A 26,305-nucleotide genomic window follows, 5' to 3' on the forward strand; every position below is an offset into this window, starting at 1 on the left:
TCACATCTGTCTTCCACTTGTCTGTCAATGTGATCTTTCTAAAGTAGAAGTCTGCCCAAGTCACCCCTGGTTACTCAATAAATTCCAGTGGTTTCCTATCACCTCCAGGATCAACTAAAAATCCTCAATTTGGCTTTTAAAGCTCTTCATAACTTGGTCCCTTCCTACCTTTATGGTCTTCTTATACCTTACCCCCCACAGCCCCTCTACACTCTGCAATCCAGAGGCCCTGGTCTCTGCTGTTCTTTGCCTTCAACACTCCATCTCCCAACTGAATGTTTTCATTGGCTGTCCTCCGTACCTGCAAGGCTTTTCCTAGCTTCCCCTGGTGTCCTTCAAGATTCATCTTAAGCGTCATGTTCCACAAGAAGCTTTTCCCAATCCTTCTTAATCTTAGTACTTTCACTCTGGGACTACCCTCCTTGCCGATTTATTCTGTATATATCTTGTTTTTACATAGCTGTTTTCATGTTGTCTCCTTTATTAGACTACAAGCTCCTTGAGAGCAGTAGGCCTGTGTTGTGTGTGTTTTAACTCTTTGTTCTGAAGAACTTAGTGTAGTTCCTGGAACATAGTAGGGGCTTAGTAAATACTAAGTGAGAAAGGAAGGAGAGATAAAGGATGGTAATTAGTGTGTACAGTAGAATCAAGTGGATTTTCTTTTTAGTGTAAGATATATGAGCATAACTTTGGGTAGCCAGGAAAGAGCCAGTAGATAGAGAGACTGAAGATTTGAGTAAGAGGCAATTTGATCCTCTGAACCTATAATCTCATAAGTGCAGATACTCTCTCCATCAATGTAAATTAGCAGCTTTATTATAACTTATAGTTTTAAAGATCTGCCAGGAGCAAAGGATAAGCAATTTTTCCATTAGTGACACAACTAGTGTACATCAGATATGGATCTGAACTCAGGTCTTCCTCATTCCAAGGCTGACTCTATCCATTGTACCACATTTCCTCTCAAATGAAGTTATATTCTTTTCTTCAATTAATACAAATGGTATTTTGTATCAACTTTATTGATATTGGCTTGTGTATATTCATTTAGCCTGTTAGTTCATTTATTTTTAATTATCAATTCTATTCAGATGGTTCCCAGATCAATAAATCAAGGTCCATTCTCTCTTAGCTATAATAGTGCATTTATATAGTGCTTCAAGATTTGCAAATCACTTTACAACTATTATCTAATTTTATCCCCACAACAATCATGAAAAGATGTTATCATTTTACAGATGAAGAAAATTAGGCAGGCAGAGGTTAAGTGACTTGCTCAGGGTCACAGAGCTAGTTAGTATCAGAGGCTAGATTTGAATTTAATTCTTCCTGACTCTCCCAGTCTAGTGCTCCATCTGCTATACTACCTAGCTCCTGTCATCTATCGCCAAGTATCTATTGGACATTTGTAATAGTAATATAATTTGATCCCTTTGTATTGGCAAAGCTAACAGGTACTTAGCACCTAGTTTGAAATTAATTAGATCAAGCCTCTGTTATGAAACAAAAGGTATGAAACCCTGTTGCTGACATAATGGAAAGTTGCCAATGTAACAGGAAGGGGCAGAACAAGAAGAAGCTAATAGGTATATAAGGAGAAGTCTAGCTGGAATTTCAGATCTTCTTGGAGCCAGGTTCTGGAGGTTGAGGAAGAGAGGCCCAGGCTGGAGAGAATGATTTTTATTTTGAGAACCTAGATGAAGTGATTTTGATTCTGGGAACCAGCTGAAACTTCTGCTGAAGACTTCCAAGGGCCAGCCAGAGCTGCTGAGGAGCTGTCAGAGGAAGCATGACTGTGGTGTTGGTACTTTGTTTGTGGCTTTGTTAAGCCTTGACTTCCCAGGAACAGAGACTGTGAAGGATTTAAGATTGACTGGACACTGTGAGCTTCCGTGTGGAACAGGAACTGGGAGCTGTCTGCCTTTGAACCCAGGTGGCAGTTTGGTGAATCCAGGTAGGAGCTGGGACCATGGAAAGGAAACCATGAAAGCTAAAAGCCTGCCCTGAGTCAAGATGAAAAGACCTCTCTTTGAATACTGAGTAGTGACTGACCCTGATGTAAGGTTTTGCTTTGGGACTTACTTTGGGAAGAGTTGTGTGATTTGGCCAGATGAGACTCTGCGCAGCTGTTGAGGCCACCCTCCCCTGTTTTGAAAACCCAGATGTTGGTGCTTCCCTTTCTGGTAACTAACTAGGTATGGATGTAATGGTCAGACAGCTGGAAGCCCTGTCTACTCAATTGTGTTATTTTTTGTTGAGTAGTAATTGATGGAATTGTAATTTATCTGTGACTGTACTTTGTGATTGAATTAAGGTCTCTGTGATTGACTAAAAGAATGTACTATCCAGGGGTGGAGTACTTTGACTTTTGTATTTTGTGTCCCTTAAGTCTCCTTAATGATGATAGAATGACTGAGTAAGGAGGCAAGTCTCCTTAAGGATGATTGAATGATTGAGTTACTAAATGATTGTACTTTGTTGAAAACTATTTCGACCACTCTGGTGAAAACTATGTGGCCATTTTAGTGATAGGTCATTGTGAATGCTGTACCTTGATTTTCTGTGAATGTTTTGCTCTGATTTGTTATTGAATAGTGTTCACTATACTATGTAATCAGAACCTTGAAAGCTGTTCACAGCAGCAGTCCTCTGGAAAGCTGCTTGGGCTTGACTTTACAACATTGCACTCAATGTCCTGTAGGCATCTGAAATTCATCATAACCAAAAGGGAACTCATTATCTGTACCCTAAAACAACCTGCTTTTGAAGTTTTGCTATTTTTATCCAGGGCATCATCACCCTTCAAATAACCCAGGTTCACAACCTCATTGTCACCCTTGATATCTCATTCTCCTTCAACCCATGTTTCCAATAAATATCCAAATCTGGTCAATTTTACTTTCATAACACCCCTCACATTCATTCCCTTCTCCCTCACACGGCCACCACTTTCATGTAAATAAACACTCCTTGTAAATACGAGATTATTTTATTTATTGTATTTATATTCCTAGCACTTAGCACATATTCGGCACTTAATGAATGCTGATTAATTGATTTTCTCCTTCCTGGGCTCTGCATTCATTTCCCTGCTTCCAGTTTCTCTCCTCTCTAATCCATCTTCCACGAAGTTACCAAAGTGATTTTTCCAAAGTAGACAGATGATTATATCATCTGCTTAGTATATAAAGTCTAATCTTATCACATGCTGACTCCAGTGTTCCTTGTTATCACTAGGCTCAAATACAAATTTCTGCTTGACAATCTCTTCATAACCTGTCTCCAACCTACCTTTCTAACCTTATTATATATTACTCCCCTTCCCAAATCCTAGGATCCAGTTATACTGGCCCACTTGCTATTTCTCATCCATAATACTACATCTCCATGCTTTTGCATTAACTTTCCCCCATGCCTGGAATGCACTCTCTCCTTTCCTTCACCTGTTAGAATACCTAGTCTTCTTCAAAACTCAGTTCAAGTGCCACCTTAGACATTAAACCTTTCCCAAAATCATAATTTCATCAGTGCAGATTCTCCACCAATACAAATGAACAGTTCCCCTCCAGCTACTGGGGCAGCTAGGTGGCACAGTGGATAGTACTGAACCTGGAGTCAGGTAGACTCATCTTCCCAAGTTCAAATCTGGCCTCAGACACTTACTACCCATATGATACTGCACAAGTCACTTAAACCTGTTTGCCTCAGTTCATAAAATGAGCTGAAGAAGGAAATGGCAAACCACTCCAGCATCTTTGCCAAGAGAAACCCAAATTGTGTCTTGACCAGTTAGAAATGACTGAAAAAGGAATGAGCAATAAGAACTCCAGCTGCTATTGACTTCCTCTCAAAAATTACTTTGTATTTGTTTTGTGTGTGTGTATATCTAATATATACGTATGCATGTCTGTGCACATGTATACATGTGTATATTATTTCTCCTGAAAGAATATGTTTCCCAAGAGAGGGATAGTTTCATTTCTGGTTTTGTGTTTTCGGCACCTAGCATATGGCCTGGCTCCTAATAAGTAAGCTTTTAAGAAGTGCTTGGTTGATTTTCATTATCTTATTATATTAACATACAAAGTAAAAGACCAAATCTCCTGTCTCTAAATCCCTTGTTTTGCTACAATATGGCCTAGAAACTAAGAGGGCCCAGAGAATTCTCTATGGCTTTCTCCCATTAGCACATTAAAAAAGAGGGCTTATCAGATGAGTCTGTATTCACTTTGGAATTCAGAAAGAGTTGGGCTCTAATAGAATGAATTATAAGCCTTGTTAAGCCAAAGAGTGAAACAACAAGAGAGATTTTGGAAGAAGGATACATACTCATTGGGAAATGACCAAAAGACCCTAATAGGGTACTCCAGCAGAGGTCTTATGCTTTTTAGGAAGGAAAAAGTAACATGACAGCTCTAAGCCTGGGCTCTATCAAGGTTAGAGATTCATTATTAATTATGGATTTGTGAAATACATTCTGCTGTCCTCCAGGCAATGTGAACAGGGTTCAAGAAAACAGGATCTCCAAAAAGGTCAACTTCCAGGCAGGCTCTGAAGCTTACTGGGAAAATGTGACAACAAACAATAGGATCCTCTCAAAGCCGTAATAGGTTATCTTTGTATATTAGAGATGGCTGATGACTGAATGTTTCTAAGCATTTTCTCAAAAAGGTTTTCTTCAAATCCATACAAACTTGACAACTGCAAACCATAAAAGTTTATATATGAAGAGGACAAGAGGTACTCCTCACCATATTTTTACAGTACATATGGTAAAATTAGATCATGTTAAAAGAGACATTCCTTCCTATCTTAAAAAAATATTAATTTGTATCTTGATTTTTTAAAACCACATGTTAGCAAGAATGACAAACTATGAGTAAAACATAATAAGTCTTACTGGTCCCACTGCATTACTAAGGCAATTTTATAAAAAAATTATTTAAAAGCGGTATCTTCTACTTTTATCAGAAAATGGTAAAGCTGAAAGGGAAGTCAGAGATCATCTAGACCAGAGGTTCTTAACTTCCTGAACTTTTTTAAATGTTTTGATAATGTATTTCAATATAATTGGTTTCCTTTCCAATCCTATGTATTTTATTTTATGCATTTAAAAACATTTTGAGGTGGCCAAAGTGGTCCATGATACATAGAGAAAAGGTTAAAATCTTCTGTTCTATTCCAACCCCTTCATTTTGCAGATGAGGAATGAGGCCAAAGGAAGCAATGTTTCCTCCCCCTAAATCACACAGCTCATACATAGGACAGCTAGTCCCACAGCTCCTATATAGAACAGCTAGTCCCCTTACTCCAAATTCTGTGCCTCCTTTTTAAAATGTTGCCTTTCAGATTTGTGTTAGTTGTTACTGCTGCTGTTGTTCACAACAATAATAAGTTGTTGTCCTTAATTAATTTTTAAATATAGTTTCTCTGAGCACTTGAGAGTCAATCAAAAGGTAAAGTCCTACTCTGAAAAACGGAAAAGGCAGTAATGATCCTAAAAAACAGATAATGAATAAATCATGCCTCCTTCCTCAAAGCAAAGGGAGGGAAGGGGCTGTGCTATTGTCAGACGCAGTTACTACTGGGGTTGCTCTGGCTTAGCTATTTTGTTAGAAGGTAAGGGTTAAGTGAGCTGGGGTAGGGAATAACCAGAAATGATTGGAATATAAAACCAAAAATTCAAAGGTCAATGGATTAAATACAGTTTCAGTTTAAATTTAATTGGCACAGGGAGTATGCACACAAACTTAGTTTGCCCTGGCTACCTATTTTAAAAATGGCTTGCAAGGGAAGAAGGAGCCAAGATGGTGGCATAGAAGCAGGAAAACTCCCTGCGCTCCCCCCATAACCATCTCAAATACCTATAAAAAGATGACTCTAAACAAACTTTAGAGCTACAGAATCCACAAAGTGACAGAAACAAACCTCCCGCTAAAGACAGACCGGCAGGCCAACAGAAAGGGCTCACTGGGAGCAGAGCCCAGACCCACATAAGCCTGTGGTTTTAGCCCCAGGGCGGCTCAACCAGCCACAGCTGGATGGAGGGACATTGGGAGAGCAGATCACCAGCAGCTGTGGTGGTTTCCAGAATTATCAAGCCATAAATGCCAAAGACAAAGTGAGAAGTCACTGGGCTTTGTGGGAACAGGGGGTCTGGCCTCTGCCCTCAGGAGGGAGAAGCAGCTGAGGCACAGCGGCAGCCACCATGTGGCTGCTTCAGAGTTCCTGACCTGCAGATTGTAGGGGCCCAAACAATCATTCTGAGGGATAATCCCTCTTGCTTTAACCTGCTTGGATCTGGATTGCTGTCTAGGGTGGAGGTCCTGGGGTGGATGACCAGGTGCCAGAGCTGGTGGAGGCTTTAGAGAGGGCAGCTAACTAATAGCTCCAGCAGCTGTGAAAACCCCAGTGATTTGGGACAAAGCTCTCCTCTCTGGAAGCAGAGTTCTACTGTGGCAAAAAGCTCAAAAGTCAAGTAATTGAGTGGCAACATGAGCAAGGGAAGCAAAGCAAGCACAGAAATCCAACTCTGGATTCCTTTTGGGGGACAAAAAGGATCAAAGCATGGAACAGGAGGAAGAAAGTGAAGTCAGAACTCCTGCACCAAAAGCTTCCAAGAGAAATATGAACTAGTTACTGGCCATAGAGGAACTTAAGAAGGATTTTGAAAACCAAATAAGAGAAGTGGAGGAAAAATTGGGAAGAGAAATGAGAATGATGCAAGAAAATCATGAAAAGACAGTCAACAACCTGACTGAAGAAAATAACACCTTAAAAAATAGACTAACTCAAATGGCAAAAGAGGCTCAAAAAGGCAATGAGGAGAAGAATGCCTTAAAAAGCCAAATTTGCCAGATGGAAGAAGAATCTCAAAAGCTCACTGAAGAGAATCATTCCTTCAGAATTAGATTGGAGCAAATGGAAGCTAGTGACTTTATGAGAAATCAAGATACTATTAAACAGATCCAAACAAATGAAAAAATAGAAGAAAATGTGAAATATCTCATTGGAAAAACCACTGACCTGGGAAATAGATCCAGGAGAGACAATTTAAAAATTATTGGACTACCTGTACCAGAGGGCAAAATAGAGGTTGAAAGAATCCACTGATCACCTCTTGAAAAAGATCCCCAAAAGAAAACTCCTAGGAATATTATAGCCAGGTTCTGGAGTTCCCAGATCAAGGAGAAAATATTATAATCAGCCAGGAAGAAACAATTTGAATATTGTGTAAACACAATCAGGATAAGATAGGATCTGGCAGATTCTACATTGAGGGATCAAAGGGCTTAGAATATGATATTCCAGAGGTCAAAAGGATCTGGAATTAAAACTAAGAATCACCTACCCAGCAAAACAGTATCATGTTTCAGGGGAAAATGTTATTCTTTTTTTTTTCTTTTTGGAGGGCAATTGGGGTTAAGTGACTTGCCTAAGGTCACATGGCTAGTTTTTGTGTTAAGTGTCTGAGGCCAAATTTGAACTCGGGTCCTCCTGACTCCAGGGCCGGTGCTCTATTCACTGCACCACCTAGCCACCCCCTTCAGGGGAAAATATGGTCATTCAATGAAACAGAGGACTTTCAAGCATTTTTGATGAAAAAACCAGAGTTGAATAGAAAATTTGACATTCAGATATGAGAAGCATGAAAAAGTGAACAGGGAAAAGAAATTTATAAGGAACTTATCAAAGTCATACTATTTACATTCTTACATGGAAAAACTATAATTGTAACTTATGAAATTTTTCTCAGTATAAGAATAGTTGAAGGGAATATAAATGTATGTGTATATACATATATGTATATGTATGTGTATGTGTATATATATACATATGTCTATATAGGAGGGTATATGGTCCTTTGAATACATATGTGAGTGTGCATATATGTGTACATGTATACATAGACCGAGGGCACAGGACCAGTTGAATAGGAAGGGATGATACTTAAAAGGTGAAATTGAGAGGTGAGAAAGGGATATAATGAGAAGAGATGGGGAGAGACAGAATGGGGTAAATTATGCCATATAGAAGAGGCAAGCGGAAACTGTTACAATGGAGAACAGGAAGGCAAAAGGGAATGGGTCAACCTTACTCTCATTGAATTTGGCTTAGGGAAGGAATGAAATATACACTAAATAGGGTATCTTGCCCTACAGGAGAGTAGGGGGGAAGGGGAGATGATGGAGGGGAGGGCGGGTTGGGGGGGAGGGAAGTTGGAAGCACACACTTTTGAAAAGGGACAGGTTCAAAGTAGAGAATAGAACAAGCGGGGGGCGGGATAGGATGGAGGGAAATATAGTCAATCTTTCACAATGTATCCATTATGGAAATGTTATTTGTAGCTATACATGTACGATCTATATCGAATTGCTTCTCTTACCAGTAAGGGTGGGTGATGAGGGAGGAACGGAAAGAATCTAGAATTCAGAGTTTTTAAAACAAAAATGTTTAAATATATATATTATTATTTTTTTTACATGCTACCAGGAAATAAGATATACAGACACTGGGGTATAGAGATCCATCTTGACCTACTGGAAAGTCGGAGGAGGGATGGGGGAGGATGTAGGAGAGAGCAGGTTGGGGGAGGGATATAAGTGGGATTGCTGTTATAGGGTGATGGACAGGGGAAAGACGGGGAGAAAATTTGTAACTCAAAATCTTGTGGAAATGAATGATATAAACTAAAAATAAACATAAAATTTAATTTTAAAAAATGGCTTGCAAATCAAGTGAATAACTGTTCTAGGCAACAGGTAGTCAAATACAGATGAAAATCAAAATGTAGATGGAAAAAAAAATAAAGTATTGTGGATAATATTTCATTGGAACGTTGCCAGACTCTCATAGTATTCTCATCTGGATTTCTTAATTTAATTTAAAAGGCTTGACCTGCTAATAAACTCTTAAATTCGTGGGTAGAAATTTTATTAAGTGTCCCACATCTCCCTCTTAAAGTGTTTGGAGGAGTGACAGGAAGTAATTTCTCCTTGCACTGGGGTCAAATTTCATGGTGACTTAGCCAGATGATTTGTTAGTTTTGATTACATCTGTGCCTCTGAATTTGGATCACCACCTTCAACCCCAAGAAGAAAATGTTTTAAGGATGTCACATTCTATGGAAGAAATACATCCACAATTGCACTGCAAGTCAGTCAGAAGTAGGGAGAGGCAGAAATGATAAAAAAAATTTTAAAAAGGCTTTCTTAGTTCAGTTTTCAACAATCCAGTATTTCTAAGGACCATAGAAAAAAGACCAACAGAAGCAAACTAACTTTGCATGCATTTAGCTATCAGAAAGGTGACTCTTTGTACAAAGGTCCCCTGTTTACAAAACAAAGGCAGAATAAAGTGGTCTATGAACAATAATTTTATAAAGGCATGAAAATCCCATCCACTATAAAGACAAGACCATTCAGTATACTGATTAAGATATTGTCAGATGGTCAAATCTCCAATATTTCAGTAACACAGAGACAAAAATCAACATTAGCATTATCATCAAGACCCAGGTTTAAACTAAGACAAACCCTAAGGGTAAGTCAGTCTTAAATATAGTAAAATGCATTCCTGCCAGATTAACTATTTTATTACCTGTCACACAATTTTCAATTATACCCGTGGGTACCATAACCACCACTGTTGGATATAAAAAAAATTTTGTATAAAGGTAGATATGCAAAAGGAGTATTATATGAAGAACAGGTCTGTTCTTAAAGGTAAAGTATCTTCAAACCATCTATGTAATCAGGAGTATGAACAGCAATTATAACTGACATCCTAGGAGTCATGATACACTTGTATTGAAGTCCCTCTACTGGAGATCCAGTTAAGACAGGAAATCTAGGTTTGTTTGGTTTTTTTAATCCATTCACTTCTTCAGTTCTGATGACTCTGTTCTGATAGCTGAAGGAGTTTGTAAATACTTGTAGCTATTGTCCTAGAAATGATTCACTCAGACACAGTAGTGGGCATCGATTTTGTTTGCATTTTCTTCACTCATCCTTAGTCATCTAGAGAGGTGTCAACTGCTGGGGAGATAGAATGAGAAGGAATATGATTCTAATCCCAGGCCCTAGAAAGCAGCAGTTTGAACAGCCCTCATCTATTGCAACCATCTTGCTTTCCTATTGGTGAGTCCTATCCAATTCTTTGTGATCCCATTTGGGGTTTTCTTGGCAAAGATAATGGAATGGTTTGCCACTTCCATGTTGCTACAGGAAGCTTTAGTCTGCAAATGACAGTGAAGCTACCAGCCCATAAACTCCATCCTTATCCAATGTTGCTCAGGAAAAGGGGGGAAGGAGAGAATAATTTAAAAAGGACACTTTTCCTCTGAACCCACAGTTAGCCTGCTCATCTCCAAGTATAACTACCACAATGAAAACTATGATAACTTTAGTGTTTGTGAGAATCCTTCAAAGTTAAGTATCTAACAAGAATGTGCAAAGGCAAATTGACTTACAAAGTTAGCATAGAGGGAAGGGATAGAGAACAACCACAAGTAAACAAGAATGTTGGATTTGGTAGTGAGAAGACCTGGGTTCAAATACTACCAATGTGACCTTAAGCAAGTCATTCATAACCTTTTATAACATTTACAACCTTTCTTGATCTCAGGATTTTTTTTAATTTATAAAATGAAGGACTTGTATTAGATCACCAAAAAGATCTCTTTCAATTCTAAACTTATAAAGCTATTACTCACTTAACCCTGTTTGTCTCAGCTTCTCGTCTGTAAAATGGGCTGGAGAAGGAAATGGAAAAACCATACCAAGAAAACCACAAATGTACTCACAAAGTATTGGACACTACTGAAAAAGGCTCAATAACATAGGCTCACTATGTCAGTGATTTGAATGGAAATGGTTTCTAGCTACATTATTCACTCCTTTTAAACCCTTTTTAAAATGCAAATGTTATCTTGGAGAGTTCCACAAACTATTTTCATCTTCAACTTAGTTTAGTGTTTATCATTTAACAGGGCCCTAAGAAAACAGCATGCCTGGCAAATATTTTTTTTCTTTTTTTTCTCTTTTTTTCTTTTTTAGTTTACATCACTCATTTCTACAAGATTTTGAGTTACAAATTCTCCCCATTTTTTCCCCTACCCACCACCCCCAAATAGTGATCCCACTGAATATCCCCTCCCCCAATCTACTCTCTGCTATATCTTCCCCCATTCTCCCTCTGACTTTCCAGTGGGGCATGGTGGATCTCTGTCTGGCAAATTTTTAAAAATTATATACTGAAGGTCCATGTGTTTTGGGTTCCCTGTGTTCTTTGTAGTGGGAAGTCTCAAGCAGCCAAGAAACAATGTGAGAACACTGGGTCTCCAAAGAAGGAAGGCACTAAAATGGGAATGGAAAAACAGGAGACCAGCTTACCTACTTCACTATTTGTCACAAAATGTTGATATGAAACCAAGCAAAGAATTCTCCCAACTGTCCCTTTATGCCCCATGATCGTGAGGGGCAGTAATTTAGTTGTTGGTCGCACAGTAATTTTCAGTTGTTGGCTTTTCACCCAGTTAAGGAAAGATCCCACTTAGCTTTACACCAATTTGTAATGTTCTTTTAGGTTTTATACTTTTGGATCACCTGGTGTTATCACCTGACTGAATTAAATTATAATGGATACTTTCAGGAAATGCTTGAGCAATAAGTGAAGGCTCACCCAAAGCTGATTTTTATGCAGCAGTTGCAAACTGATCAAAAGATCTTTGGGGTTAGGGCAGATGAAGATAAAGCAGATTAATTATTTATTCTTTTTTTTTTTGAGGGCAATTGGGGTTAAGCAACTTGACCAAGTCGTGTGGCTAGGTTTTTTTTTTTTGTTAAGTATCTGAGGCCGCATTTGAACTTAGGTCCTCCTGACTCCAGGGCCAGTGCTCTATTCACTGCCACCTAGCCGCCCCTATTATTTATTCTTAATGTTAAGATAGTGTAATGGAAATGCAAATTTAAAGATCTTCCCTGCCCCTAGGCTAAAGTGCACCTGGAGACTGGGGTGGGAGGCTTGTTTTTCAGTTGATACTTTTTGATTGGCCAGTGGGTCCAAAAGGTTGTTATATTCTCTGAGCCAGGAGAAGGCTATATAAGCCCTGATGTGTAGCTTTGTTTTGGGACTCACTTTGAGAAGTGTTCTGTGATTTGATCTGAATTCTGGGAAGCCGTTGTTGAGAGTCCCCCGGCTTTGAAAAACCCAGATTTGGAAACCCAGATGTTGACTGGGTATGGATGTAATGGTTGGACAGTTTGGAAATCTGTCTACTTGATCTGTTTCTGTCTTGATAATTCTGCCTGTATGCTTTGAAGTTTGGGGTGCTGACCTTTTTCCCCTGAACGAGGTAAACAATATATGTCTGACTGATTAAAGTAAGCTTGTTAACCCATTTTGAGTTGCTTTCCTTTAACAAAGCAGATCCAAGAACCTGTATGGGTGGCAAACCCTGAGGACGCTTGGGGTGCTTGCTGCTACAGATAGTTGAGATAGTCTATCAATTTTTTCTATTAGTTTTCAGCTAGAAGAGCTTCAGCAAGATGTGATTTTTTTCAAACATTTATACAGCTCTTAATATTTGCTGAATAGTTAGTCGACTTACATCAGCATTTTAAAAAATTTTATTTATCTTCAACTGTGTCAGAATGAGCTGGCATGTACTAGGGTTTCAAATTTAACTCAATTCAACAACAGATATTTAAGCGCCTACCATCTGCACAGTACTCAGGTGATTAGGATACCAAGCCAAAAATGAAAATAGATTTCCCTCAAGGATCTTATATTCTACAAAGGCAATACATCATATACCTAGATAAATATAGCATATACACAAAGTGATACAAGGTAATTGCAAGAGGAAGAAAACACAAACAACCGGGATCCAGAAAGGTCTGGTCTACGAGATAGCACTAGAGCTGTGTTTGGAAGGAAGATCATAGATTATCCAAGTGACTAAGTGTGTTCTCAAGTAATTAGTAAAGAATAAAGATGGCAACTTTGATTTAATAAAAAGGAAGAAAAGCAAAAAAAAAAAAATTAATAGAAATAAGGGTTTGAAAGATTGGTGGCGTAGTTTGCCACTATTCTGACCCTGAGCATTGAGATCAAAGATACAATTTCACAAATTTCTTTTCTGCCCCCACCCCCAGGACTACGTGGTTGCTTTTCTTATGCTGAATGCTAAAACTAAGATCTCCAAATATTGAATGTCAGACATTTATTTCAGTCCAGGACCTAATTAGTAAAAGCAGCAATCACAAGAAGATACATATCACAGATTGTGTTTCCTGCTGCCTAGTTTTATGAAGAAAAATATATTTAGGGGTGGCCAGTAGCACAGCAAGTAAGAGCATTGGCTCCAGTGTCAGGATGACCTAGAGATCAGATCCCAGGCTCAGACACTTAGCACCCACCCAGAAACACCTAGCCATATAACCTTGAGCAAGTTACTTAACCCCAATTACTTAGGGGTGGCCAGGTGGCTCAGTGAGTAGGAACATGGGCTCCAGTGTTGGGATGACCTGAAGATCAAATCCTGGGCTCACATACTTAGCACCACACCCAGAAATAACTGGCCATGTAACCTTGAGCAAGTTACTTAATCCTGATTGTTTAAAAAAAAAAAAGTAAATAAAAATTTTAAAAAAAATTTAAAAAAGAAAAATATATTTACCAGACATATTATATTACCAGATACATTATATTTACAAGATAGATAACCAGACACATTATGTTTGCCAGATATACTACTAAAAATATATTACTAGACATCTTTTATCTCCTTCCTTTCCTGACATTTTCACTCTATAAGAGGTAGGGTTTAGGAGAAAAAATAGGTATTCTTCTCATACTTTGGAATTACTTTCCTTTCAAGTTTCATATTTAGGGACTAAAAGACTTTTGATTTAAGAGAAGATAGAGACAAGCTAGAGCTCACTTGTTGAATCACTTCTCAGCATGGAGGTTGCATTAAGTCATCAACAGCTGCCAACAGAACATCAGTAATAACCCCAGGTCTTTAATTGGGAGATTGTGATAAATGGAGAGAAGAGACACAATATGGGGTAACTGTCCCCACCTTCCATTTTAGGTAGTCTTCCCATTAAACCTTTGCTTGTTGTGCAAAAGAATCCTCTGCTTAATAGAATCTACTACTTTTTTACTAAGCAAAAAAAGTGTGCAGAAGAAAACTATGCCAAAAATCTTGATTTAAAAAAAATTGTGTACACGAAATCACAAATGATACTTTTTTATAATGTCCTTAAACTGCCAACCATTACAAAATTTAGGACTGTCAACATTTTACATGTAGCACTGACTCTATATGAATACAATACTGAAGGTACTGTTTAGGGAAATCAGAGGAAGCTTTGCCTGCTAGCTTGAACATAACTGCCAATTTCTGTTCTGAATTCACTGGTAAATAATTCAGATCTGTAATTCAGGGTACACAGTGAATAAGGCATTGCAAGAATTTGTCTGCTACCTAGTAAAATGAAAAAAAAAAAAGAATACAAGCCTATGTTCATATTAAAGAAATTATACTGATAGGCATTCTGTATAGACTAAAAGCTTTTAGATTACTTATAAACAAAACTAGCTCTCTACTTCTAAGAAACATTTACTGTATTCTAAAGCTTAAGAGATATGATAAAAGTATGATTTAAAATTAAACCTTGAAAGACTTCTGATCTTTTATTGGTGTTATCTGTAAGAGTTGAGAAATTTGGCCATACTTGAAGACCTAAAGTAAAAGACCTGGTTATACCTTTATTATTCTAAACCTTTAAACACTAGTTAGAAGCACTTGGCATAAAATTTAGGTGTCAATGTTCTCCCATATTCCAGTTAAGAATAATTTGCAATAGAGTTTACATCTAATAATTCTGCATAAGGAAGAAAAATTTCAAGTCACCACATTTTGGGGTAGTTCTATGAAGAGGCTTTCTGAATATTAAATGTATATCCTGTTAAAAGAATTTATATAGAATGAAGGGAAGGGAAAAGAGAGTGGGACAGAGTGAATGAGAGAGAGAGAGAGAGTATGAGAGTGTGTGTGTGTGTGTGTAGAAGTGTATGTTACCATCTCATTAACATTCTTTTTAAAGGAATCCCTGACATCTATTTGCTTCTTTTCAGGAATCTTTGCTAATATGACTATTTTTTCCCCATAAACTATTCTGTTTTCTTTATCCAACTGAAATGACACAATCTACCCTACTTCCTTTTTTTCTCTCAATACAACCTTTGTTAAACACTTTAAAAAAATTCAATGGGAAAGTATATATGGGTAGATACTTCTGTCTGAAGCAGATTAGCAAAAACCATGGGTCAGGCTTAAAGAATGGCTAACTCATAAAGAAAGAGATCTTACCCTACTGTCACTATGGGCTATTATTCTATCAGTCATTGCCTTGTTGTAAGTTAATGCATCTTGGTCTCTTGCCACACAGACATTAAGTCGAATCAAACATTGCCATCTGCAGTATGTGAATCGTGTAAAGATTAGACAAATTAGATCAAATGCATTACATTAATACTAACCAGATGATTTATATTTGGAGTGGTATATGAAAACACTTCCTTCCCAATAAGATATATGGCCCATAATATCTTACTCCAAAAACGTTTTATACTTGGTGATTTTTCAATAGATACTGTGACTCAAATTTCAAAGATCAAAGAGATGCCATAGTTCAGTCTAGGAAGAGAAGATGTATAAAATACATTACCATCCAAACATGCTATGGTTGTTCTTTGAATGACCCTTTTCTTGATCCACACCTGACATCAAGAATCTGAGGTCTTCATTATAGCTCACAAGTTTTCTGAGACTCCAACAATAACGAGGCACCTGATAAAACGGTATTAAATATTTCACTGGGAGAAAACAAAACCTTTATTTTTCCCTCAAAAGTTTCATGAACTCCTTTCTCTCCACAGTGATTTTGGGGAGGTTGGATAAAGAAGAGGGACTTGGGGACTTCTTAGTAGGAAGGCCTTCTTTAGACCAACAATCCATCCTTTGGTTCCTTCAGCTTATCCTAGTGTCTAAGCATCCCATCTTATCCCTGTCTCTGAACACAAAGGAAACCAAAAATATTGAAATACAGACATCAAAGTATTTTTAAAAACAAGTTTATGGACACCAGGTTAAGAACTCCTACTCTAAAGAGCAACTAGCAGCAGTATCCTTTAAGCCTTCTACTAGTAATTATGATATTGAACAGCTGTTTTAGGAAACAAACAGCAGTATTAAACAACTTACTCAAAACAATCTGGAGCTCCCACAATAAGGAAGCTGTGTGGGGTGATGACCCAGTGCCACGGCTGATCCCTCTGTTGTTCATTCGGTCAGGGCACTAGTTCTTCCTTGGCTCAGGTTAATTTCACATATTTTCTAAGGGTACCCTCCTAGGATGTTCCAGTATAGACATCACTTCTTTTCAGCAGTGTCTAACCCCAGGTATTTAGGAAACTTAGGAACTACTTAATCCAAAATGTTCACTGAGGGAAGGAAACAAGTTTTGGAACTGTCATATTATCCTCCAAAGTAACTCCTACCCTGAATCAAATTTTCTTCTTTTTAAAATATTTCCTCTAATGTACTTTGTGCATAAACTACATTATATTTAACGAAAATTTGAGTGCTGACTATGCATGAGGTACTGTGTCAGATGTTAAAGGAGATATATACCAAATGACATAGTCCTTGACATCAAGGATCTTAAAAAGTTGTCAGGAATATAGAATCAATAAAGAATTACATTACAAAGCAATGTGTGATGATGAGTGCAATGTGCTATGGGAATTCTAAAGAGATTGTAGGAGAGAGATGCTATAGTTTAGAGAAAACATTGGGGGTTGGCTTTGAAAGGGAAGGGAAAGGGAACAAGCATTTATTATTAAGTGACCATCATGTGGGGCAGATAAGTGATAGAGCACTGGACCTGGAGTCAGGAGTCCTGAGTTTAAATCCAGGTTCACACACTTATTAGCTGTGTGACCCTGGACAAGTCACTTAACCTATTTGCCTCAATTTCCTCATCTGTAAAATGAGGATAATAATAGCACATCTCAGAGTTGTTTTGGGATTTAAATGAAATAATATTTGCAAAGTGCTCAGCACAGTACCAGGCATATAGTAAGTGCTATATAAATGTGAGCTATTATTAGTCATTATTACTAAGCACTTTATTACTACTAAACACTTAGGGCAGTTGAATCACTTGGCCAGGATCACAGGGTCAGTAAAAGTGTCTGAGACCAAAATGAATAGGATGACAGGCATTCATATGGAGAGGGGATGGGGACAGGCATGGGGAATTAGAGAAAAGCAAAAGCAGTAAGGCAGGGAAGGGGCAACTGGGCAGCACAGTGGACTGAGTGCCAAAGACCTGAAGACAGAGGGACTGATCTTCCTGAGTTCAAATATGACCTCAAATACTTAACAGCTGTGTGATGCTGAGCAAGCCACTTAATCTTGCTTGCCTCAGTTTCCTCATCTGTAAAATGAGCTGGAGAAGGAAATGGCAAACCACTCTAGTATCTTTGCCAAGGAAACTCCAAATGGGGTCATGAAGAGTGAGACAGGACTGAAACAACTGAACAACAATTAAGGCAGGGAAACTTGGGATATATGCAAAAGTAAGAAGTCTAATGTTGATAGACATAGGGTGTATGTGGAGAATACTATGAATTAAGGCCACAAAAGTGGGACCAGATTATAAAGGGCCATGAATGTTAACTAAAGGAATTTATACTTTATTCTTTAGACAATAGAGTCATTCAACATATAGAGCAGCAATGTGATCACAGCTAAACATTAGGAAGATTAATCTAGCAAAGCATATGGGATAGACTGAACACTGAATAGACTAGAAGCAAGGAAGATTTAGGAGTCATAGTCTAATTAAGAGATAATGAGGGCCTGAAGTAAAGTAGAGATGGGAATGGAAAGGGCACAACTGCTGCTAAATTATTGACTGGATATGGGATAAGAGATAAATCAAAGATGACTGAGGTTTCTAACCCAAGACTAAAACAACAAGGTATGTCACAAAACCAGTTATTGACAGAAAACAATTTGTTATAATTTTACTTTTAAATAAGTTTTCATCCTCTCTCTATTGTCTTTGCCATATGGATTTAAAAAAAATATTGCCTCAACTGACACAGCTTGGTCCTTTGAGGTACTCAGATTCTATTCCTTCTAGTCCTGGAAGAAGAGTGGTACAATTAGCAGAAAGAGAATTAGAAGGATGAGACATTTTCCAAGGTTTCCCTCAGAAGTTTTGTTTTGAACATGTAGAACTTACAGTTGCAATATGATTTCCAAGTGGAAATGAAGCTGCATGGCATAACAGAAAGAGTTACAGACTTGGAAAAACAGGAAAGACCTGGGTTAAAGTCCTACTTCCAATGCCTACTAGCTTTCTGACCAAAAGCAAATCATTTACCCTCACCTCACTTTCCTTCAGTGCCTCAGTTTCTTTGTCTATGAGACGGGACTGATAATAAATGTAGTACTTACATTAGGATTGTCATGATGAACTCATAATATCTTGTACATAAAGTTTCCTTGCAAAGCTTTAAAGCAATAGCTATATGTCAGCTATTTTTATAACTATCAATTATATCTTCCAAATAATAAAAATACTGGTTGGAAATTTGGGTCTAAAGTTATAAATTTAGAAGTGGATAAGTGATAGTGAATCACATAAGTGATAGTGGAATATAGGTGAAATGGATAAATTTTAAAAAGGGAGAAAATACAAAATATAGTGTGTGTTGGATTTTAAAAACAAAAATTTCCTAGCCCATTACTTTGGGAGGGGGGAATTGGTGCTAAATAGTAAAACCTGGTGGTCTTCCTCCAAGAAGTCATATGGTGGCAATACAAAACATATTAACATCATTTTTATCCTCCAGATAGTTATTTGCCCTAGATATGTAGGAAAGGAACTCTTTTCAAGGCTGCCAGGTATTTCTATAAAATAAATGCCATTTCTAATATACCTGCAAACTAAGAACTGGAATTAGAAGCTAGACTTAAACTGGTGCCTTTAGTTACAAAGGCAAATCTTTGACATAGTAGTATCATTTTCAGAAGGAAAGTCCTCATATTCCTTGCCCTATGTAGCAGCAAGCACCCCAAGAGCGTCCTCAGGGTTTGCTGCCCATACAGGTTCTTGGATCTGCTTTGTTAAAGGAAAGCAACTCAAAATGGGTTAACAAGCTTACTTTAATCAGTCAGACATACATCGTTTACCTCGTTCAGGGGAAAAAGGTCAGCACCCCAAACTTCAGAATATACAGACAGTATTATCAAGACAGAAACAGATCAAGTACACAGCTTTCCAAACTGTGCAACCATTACATCCATACCAAACAACATCTGGGTTTCAAAGCCGGGGGACTCTCAACAACGGCTTCCCAGAATTCAGATCAAATCACAGAACACTTCTCAAAGTGAGCCCCCAAACAAAGCTACACATCAGGGCTTATATAGCCTTCTCCTGGCTCAGAGAATGTAACAACCTTATTGACTCACTGGCCAATCAAGAAGTATCTACTGAAAAACAAGCCTCCCACCCCAGGCTTCAGGTGCACTTTAGCCTAGGGGCAGGGAAGATCTTCCAATTTGCATTCCCATTACACCCTATCTTTCCTATGCCAAGGAAACTTTGGGCAAATAAAATTGAAGGAGTTTTCTCGCCCTCATAAAATTTTCACTGTTGTTAATAAGCCTATTTGGGAAAATAAAATGCAATAGAATTTCAAAACAAAATGACCTGTTATTCTTTTTCTGGTACATTATGGTTCATTTCAAGTTCCCTGAAGCATAGCACATACACAACTCACTTTAATATTTACAAAGTACTTTAGTACAAGCTGAATATAAACAACCACTCACATATATAGGACACTTTCTCAACAATCCTGTCAAGTCTAAAAGTATTGGTACCACTACTTTGCAGATGAGGAAATGGAATCTCTAGGATTTGCTCAAGGTCACACAGGTATTATGTGACAGAGACAGAATTAAACCCTTAAATTCTCTTAGTTCGGTAGTCTAGGCACTACACCATGCTACTTGTCTGTTTCTCAATGTGTTTTCAATAAAAGGCACTCTTGTATACCTAATCTCCACTCTGACTTGTAGGATTTTACTTATTTCTTTTTCGTGTATTTCACAGTCAAAAAGTAAAACATAGGAGTGGCTAGGTGGTGCAGTGAACAGAGCACCGGCCCTGGAGTCAGGAGGACCTGAGTTCAAATCAAGCCTCAGACACTTAACACTTACTAGCTGTGTGACCTTGGGCAAATCACAACCCCAATTGCCCTCCAAAAAGCTCCCCCCCAAAAAAGTAAAATGTAGGGGGAAAAAGGAAAATGGAACATGTTAACTAATTGCTTTAAAGAGGAGTAATAAATGAGAACCATTCACAGTTACATTTTTCTGCCCCCACCACAAAAGAACTCTGACAAAATATGGCATATATGAAGCCCTCTTCATGTTTCCCTGGTATAGTCTTACCATTCCTTCAATACCCAATTCAAATGCCAATTTGTCCAAGACTCCCTTAACTAGAAGTGATAACCTCCATCTAATGAACTCTCATAACATTCCTTTCCTTTTCCGTTTTTGTATTTTATATATTAGCTATGTCTACATTTTCTAGGATCATAAATTCCTTCATAGGAGTTCATTGACAAAGCATTTAGTTAAGTTCTTTGCATTCATCACAACCCTAGTATGACCTCCTGCCCTACTCCAGTAAGCCTGAGACTCAAAAATAATTTAAAAACAAACATTATCTAAAGTCACACTGCTAATAAGTGAATCTGAGACTCAAACCCAAATTTTGGGTCTCCAAAGTCCAATTTTTTTTCTTTCCCATTACTTCCCATTACTACTGAAGGTAGGGACTGTCTCATTTATCTTTTTGATGATGAGGAGGAGGATAGTTAGGCCCAAAGTCAAGAAAACGTAAATTCAAATCTGATAGACACTTATTATTAGTGTAATTGTGGGCAAATCATTTAACTTCTATCTCAGTTTCTTTATATGTAAAATGGGGATAATAATAGCACCTATTTCCTACAGCTGTTAAGATAAAATGATATAAAAGTTTATATAGCACTTTTAAATTTGCAAAAACACTTTACAGATATTAACAATTATCTCATTTACTGTCATAACCCTAAATGATAAATACTAATATTATCCTCATTTTATAGAAGAAGAAATTAAGGCCGGTGGGGGATATGTGAGTTGCCCAGGATTACAGAATCAGTTAAATGTCTGAGGCCAGATTTTAACTCAGGTCTTGTCTACCTGACTTCAGGTACAGTATTTTATCCACTGTACCACCTAGAGGATCTAGAGAGCATCTACAGCAATATGTTACAGAGTAGATACTTAAATAAATGTGTACTTGATGTTTACTGCTGAATGCAAACATATAAACTGGTTAGAATTCTGTTTTCTTCCCCCAGAGTTTTATGCAAAACATTGCATTCCATTTCAATAGAGGGGAAGAACAACTTTTCCATTTCAGCTTCCCAAAATACATGGCACCTGGATAAGAACAAATTAAAATAAAGTAAAAACTTTCTGATTGTTGAGATAACTATAATTCAAGAAACTAGTCAAATCCTCCCCAAAAGGAATTATTTTAGGTCTTGAGAATCACTGAATCTTAGCATTAGATAGAAGGTTGAAGGTCTGTCTAGGCTAATGCTAAATGAAAACACAAATCCTCTCCTCAACATGTCCTAAAAATGGTCTTTTGTGCCTTTATTTCTGCATGACTTTATATGAAAAAAATCCATTTTTGTTTTCATTGTTTTCCACCATAGTAGATAAGAAAAAAAAGGCAGATTCTGAAACTGGTAATTCAATGGGGTTACCATAGAAAATGCAGAAGTGTCTAGTTGATTGTATCATTAATCTAAAGTGTGTTTCAAACTGAAGGATAATCAGGGAGTTTTGTTTTAGAGAGCATAATTAAAACTACAGTGGTGGAAGATGAGAAGGCTAAAAGTCTTGGATGTTGATTCATGAAAATCAGCCATGAAAAGGGAAACTTCAAAAGAAATAAAATATAATCTCATTCATCAAAATGACATCTAAAGCAGAGTTCTGGTCCATAGTTAAAGGGTGAAGAGGATGTCTGTCTGCATCACTGAGTTTCCCTGGGACCACTGGCATCATTCAGACAGATGGAAAAATAAATCGAATTAGAGGGACAAAAATTATAATCAAGGTCCTACGAATTGTATAAAAAAGATAAGCTATACATACTTTGTGCTACGTGATTATTTCTAAACCTATGCAAGCTATATGTTATTTCATTCATTCTTTCAGCAAACATTTGTTGAACACCTATGTGTAAGGTATGAAGATGAAGGAAACAGAAAACTGAAAAGCAGACCTTCAAGTTAAGAGGATATTCAAGTCTCACCTGTCATACATACTAGCTATGGGACCTTCTCAAGTCACTTATCTTCTCTGGCACCCCAGGCAACCCTCAAAAATTATGTTTTGCAGAACAGTTACAGACTTATATTGGTAAATTTACTAATTGAGAATTTCCTATGACCAAGGTGGAAAAGAGAGGAGTTAATAGTAAGGTGTTCATTGGAGTAGATAAAGTGCCCACTTGAAGTCAGGAAAAATCATCTTCTTGAGTTAAAATCTGGCTTCAGATACTTAATAGCTATGTGACCCTGGGCAAGTAACTTAACCTTATTTACCTCAGTTTCCTTAACTATAAAATGAGCTGAACAAGGAAGTGGCAAACCACTCTAGTATCTTTTCCAAGAAAACTCCAATGAGATCAGTCACAAAGAGCTGGACACAACTGAAATGAACAGAAAATGCTAGTGTGTGAAGAATAGTCTACAAAGCAAAATAATAAACCAAAGTATTAAATATGAATTTAGTACTTTGAGAGAAGTAAAAATACAAGTAGGTATGACACAAAACAGGTATTTCATATATACTGATATTTATAGTAAGACCTCAGTAAAATATAATGAAAAGAGAGAGCAGAAATCAAGAAAACTCTTTTCTAGTCTCTGTTCTACTCCTTCCTAGCTTCTGCGCCTTTGGGTAAGTCAACTTACTTTCTCTGGCTTACAGAATTTTCATTTGAAAAATGAAGACTTAGATGGTCTTTGAAATCTTTGTCTAACTCTAAATTCTATAAATTCATGTCAGTTTTTAAAGGCCCAATTATCATAATCAATGAAAAGTAGGTAGCCTTAGTGCCATCTTCCAGATGGATGAAAGAAGGCACAGGTGTTATTACTCACTAACTCACTCATACCTTAGCTAATAAAGACTTAATACATTTCTCCTATACTTAAAGAGTAGAGACAGAACAACATCTGGCTCAATTCTCAGGGGCAATAAGATTTCATTTTTAACCCAGTGAAACTTTTTACTTTTTAAAAAATTCCTTTCTGAGCAACTAATGAGGAAATTTAAGGGACCAGAAGATTGGTTTATTTAGGTAAAGCAGGAAAACCATGATGAGGGTATTCTATGTAATTATATCATGGAACAATGCTGTGGTTAGTTTTTAAAAATTTAATTGCAGTTTTAAAACTGTATTTGTGCCCTAAGGCACTTTACATTAAAGAGTGTAATTTAAAGTAAAATGCTAGTAAAATGAAATAAATTCAATATAAAGTACTGAAAAAAAAGCATAATTGGGGATTTCCATGCAAAACTGATAGAATAGTTTAAGGACATCCACACTATAAAGTGGACAATCCTAGTGATGGTTAAACCAAGATATATATCATAGTTCTACTGCTACAGCAAAAAATATAAGTTCGATTACTGAATACTTAAAAAAAAAACCTCATATCAAATACCAACATACTGAATTAACAATCAGACAGGTTTCTTAAAATTAGGCGTTTTCTCTTCAATATAAATGGCAATAAGTGATTTTTTTTTAATTAAATTTATTTGGGCCTTAAGGTAAGTGTGCTACTTTTGTTACGATTTACAAATTTTATAAACATGTTACTTTGAGAAATCTAAAGACCATAAGATTTGGTAACTCAATAGAATGTTGAAAAAGGAAACGAATTTTCTGTAGAAATCAATGAATTTAACAACAGTAGTCACACTGTTAATTAAATGAAGTGCCACTGCTTCACCCTGAAATCTTAGGGATTAGCACTCGGAGTTTTAGGGTGGGGGAGGCATCTGGGCACGGCACACCCAGCATCAGACGTGGCAGTATCCTGAAGTTTTTCTGAACTTTTGAGTCATGAGAATACCACATGCAAACAAAAGCAACAATACGCGCTGCCCTTAAGTCAACAGGTTCTTTAATGAGATGGTGTGTGGTTAGTGCGTGGCAGTTGGATTTCCTTCCTCCTGCCAAGAAGAAAATAACTCTTCCCGATAAAACTGGAGAGTGGGTGCAGTTTTTGTTTGGGGAGCCCACCCAGAAGAGTAGTGTGTGGATGAGAGGTGGATTGTCAGCATCCAGACCGCAAAGGTCTTTCCAAATCACTCAAGAAACCACTGAAACGCTCAGAACAGCCAGGATTTCATGCCCACGAGTTGTCTGGAGTCCAGTGCGGAAAGCTGCACCGCAAAGCTATCCCTTACCAGGATCTTGGGGATTCGGATATAGGAGAATCTTGGGTGGGAGACGAACGACCTGTCCTCCAGGTTAAAGGCAATATACTCTATTCTTGCATTTCTTCCCATCAAGAAAAAGTCTGACCCCAAAACCTTTCTACTACAGATCAGTGTATGTGTGGGTGGATCCCCTTAAAGGTCTGGGGGTTCAGCCTAATTGTTCAAAACTTCTGAAGTAGCGCCTGACCCCGGCGCTCGCCTATGGGTAGGATAGGCTGAAGGGGTGTCACTTAGGGGCAGGCACTGAGAGAGAAGCTACTGGGGCTGGAGGTGCGGAGTACTTCAGTCATCATTCAGTCACTTTCCCCTTCTCCTAATCCGGGGGTGAGGGCAATGGTGAGAATGGTGAGAGGGGGGAATGGAAGAAAAAAGGGTCCGGACGAGAGCTAACACCAACCCCAACGGGCCTCCGGGCACGACTTCCCGGGCCGCTACCCACCGCTCCTCTCAGCATTTCAGGGGGCTGCTGCCCGCTGAGCTTCTTCCCCAGCCCCGGCTTGCTCGCCTTCCTCCCCCTTTCCCGCCGCGCATTCCCAGCCAGCTCACCTGGGCGGGCAGCTGAAAGAGGCACTGGTGAGGTGCGCTGGACGTGGTTCAGGCGCCAGGTGCAGGTGGCGGCGGCGGCTGCCGCTGCTTCGGTTGCTACTGTTACGGCTCCAGACCGAGCTCCGGCTCCTCCTCCTCTTCCTTCTCCCTTCCCTCCCGGCCCGCCGCGTTGCCAGGAGAGGCCGGGCCGGGGCTCCGCTTCTTCCGGGCGGCTCCCAGGTGAGCTCCAGCCTGCAACGTCGGCCAGGGCAAGCACCCCCCCCGCCCCCTCTCTCTCTCCCTTGCTGCGCCTGCGCGCCAGCCACCTGCCCCGCCCTAGCTCTTACCTGAGTAGCCCAGGTGAGAAATGAGGAGGGGGCCTGGGAAGGGAAGGGAGATCCGCGCCGGTAACCTCCACCAGTGGTTACGTGCCTCCGCCTCCTTCTCCTCTTCCTCCTCCTCCTCCGCCGCCGCCCTTCTCTTTCTCCACCCCTGCCTTAGGCTGCCCGCGAGGGCGGCTCTCCCCTTCCACCCGCCGCCACCGAGAAACTTGTCCAGACCTGGTGTCACTAGTCACCCTGGGAACCGAAACAGCGGCTGGTCCGGGGTCCGTCGAGGTCCCGATTCCCCCCTTTGCTCTGTGGCTCTTCTTGCGGAGTGGAGTAATGGGGGGGAAGGGGGGCGGGATTAGGAGTTCTGTGGTTTAGGGAGCCTCTTTATCAGCAGCAAATTTGAGATAAATTTGGATAGCTGAAGACTGAGTGGCTACTGCTGCAAATTCAGTTCATCGTCTATTGAAGGGAGCTGCCAGTTCAGTCTCTCTTTTTTTTTTTTTTTTTTTTGATCACTTGACTCAAACGCAGTGCAGCTAGTGGTTTCCGTTGCTGCCGGCTGTCTCAGCACCCTGCGGTAGGGATGCTTTACCTCCCCCAAAAGTCTCTCCAAAAGGAACATGTGGGAGGAAGGACCACTGAGAGTTGGAAGGTGGGGAGGAGTTCCTTACCAGGGTAGCCCAGACTTCCTTGTCCCAACGGGTTGCAATCCCAAAGGGAAAAGAATGCTAAATTCAGAGAGCGCAGTTAGGAAGAGATTACCTCT

The 26,305-nt window shown here is 38.8% G+C and overlaps 1 protein-coding gene across 6 annotated transcripts in view; it reads right to left on the reverse strand.

Moving 5' to 3' along the window:
* GALNT3 (polypeptide N-acetylgalactosaminyltransferase 3) overlaps positions 1-25,685 on the reverse strand; it is an 87,716-nt gene extending 62,031 nt beyond the window's left edge. For 2 of the 6 annotated variants that reach the window (XM_069080487.1, XM_069080485.1), the window contains exons 1-2: positions 25,229-25,364; positions 15,741-15,862 (exon numbers count right to left, since the gene is read on the reverse strand). The gene's annotated coding sequence lies outside the window, so the exon portion shown is untranslated. Of the gene's footprint in view, positions 1-15,740; positions 15,863-25,228; positions 25,365-25,554 lie in introns of those variants that run through there. The other 4 variants (XM_069080489.1, XM_069080484.1, XM_069080488.1 and 1 more) reach the window with 3 other exon arrangements.
* Between the last annotated feature and the right edge of the window lie 620 nt (positions 25,686-26,305).

This window comes from Petaurus breviceps, unplaced genomic scaffold, assembly GCF_028583685.1.
Source record: "Petaurus breviceps papuanus isolate PSGF00001 unplaced genomic scaffold, PetGlider_PUasm1.0 91133, whole genome shotgun sequence".
Lineage (NCBI taxonomy): Eukaryota > Metazoa > Chordata > Mammalia > Diprotodontia > Petauridae > Petaurus > Petaurus breviceps.